Raw genomic sequence first — 1,287 nt, 5'->3', positions numbered from 1 at the left:
CAAACATTGTAATCATATTAATTAAAGGTGATATACATGACATTGGAATCAAACATTGTAATCATATTAATTAAAGGTGGTATACATGACAGTAGAATCAAACATTGTAATCATATTAATTAAAGGTGCTATAAATAACACTAGAATCAAACATTGTAATCATATTAATTAAAGGTGCTATAAATGACATTAGAATCAAACAACTGGGGAATAAATCTGTACACTTAAAGTAAGAAACCTTTGTACACTTAAAGTTAGAAACTTCTGAGGTGAAATGATAAAATTAAACCTTTGGTCACTTCTAAGAATACTATACTAACAGTGTAGCCGCAGGGGGGGGGGGTTGTCCTCCTCCGTATTTAATGTCATTTAACATAATAACCTTTACAAAAACCCAACATGGTCCAGCCTGCTAATTGGTTTAACCTTTCAAAAACACAATATGGTCAAGCCTGCTAACTGGTTTAACCTTTACAAAAACCCAATATGGTCCAGCCTGCTAACTGATTTAACCTTTAAAAAACCCAACATGGTCCAGCCTGCTAATTGGTTTAACCTTTACAAAAACCCAACATGTTCCAGCCTGCTAATTGGTTTATCCTTTACAGCAACCAAACATGGTCCAGCCTGCTAACTGGTTTAACCTTTACAAAAACCCAATATGGTCTAGCCTGCTAACTGATTTAACCTTTAAAAAACCCCACCTTTAATTAATATGATTACAATGTTTGATTCTACTGTCATGTATACCACCTTTAATTAATATGATTACAATGTTTGATTCTACTGTCATGTATACCACCTTTAATTAATATGATTACAATGTTTGATTCTACTGTCATGTATACCACCTTTAATTAATATGATTACAATATTTGATTCTAATGTCATTTATAGCACCTTTAATTAATATGATTACAATGTTTGATTCTAATGTCATTTATAGCACTTTTAATTAATATGATTACAATGTTTGATTCTAATGTCATTTATAGCACCTTTAATTAATATGATTACAATGTTTGATTCTAATGTCATTTATAGCACCTTTAATTAATATGATTACAATGTTTGATTCTAATGTCATTTATCACCTTTAATTAATATGATTACAATGTTTGATTCTAATGTCATTTATAGCACCTTTAATTAATATGATTACAATGTTTGATTCTAGTGCTATTTACATCACCTTTAATTAATATGATTACAATGTTTGATTCTAGTGCTATTTACATCACCTTTAATTAATATGATTACAATGTTTGATTCTAATGTCATTTATAG

At 29.3% G+C, this 1,287-nt stretch overlaps 1 long non-coding RNA gene across 1 annotated transcript; it reads right to left on the bottom strand.

The window, feature by feature from the left end:
• Positions 1 to 839: 839 nt before the first annotated feature.
• On the bottom strand, positions 840 to 1,281 carry LOC111084364. Its single transcript, XR_002609517.1, has 3 exons — positions 1,242 to 1,281; positions 1,095 to 1,143; positions 840 to 851 (listed from the first exon to the last, which is right to left on the bottom strand). It is a non-coding gene; the product is annotated as an uncharacterized LOC111084364 (long non-coding RNA).
• Between the last annotated feature and the right edge of the window lie 6 nt (positions 1,282 to 1,287).

This window comes from Limulus polyphemus, unplaced genomic scaffold (assembly GCF_000517525.1).
Source record: "Limulus polyphemus unplaced genomic scaffold, Limulus_polyphemus-2.1.2 Scaffold18730, whole genome shotgun sequence".
Taxonomy (NCBI): Eukaryota; Metazoa; Arthropoda; class Merostomata; order Xiphosura; family Limulidae; genus Limulus; species Limulus polyphemus.
This window is presented reverse-complemented; position numbering and strand designations above follow the sequence as displayed.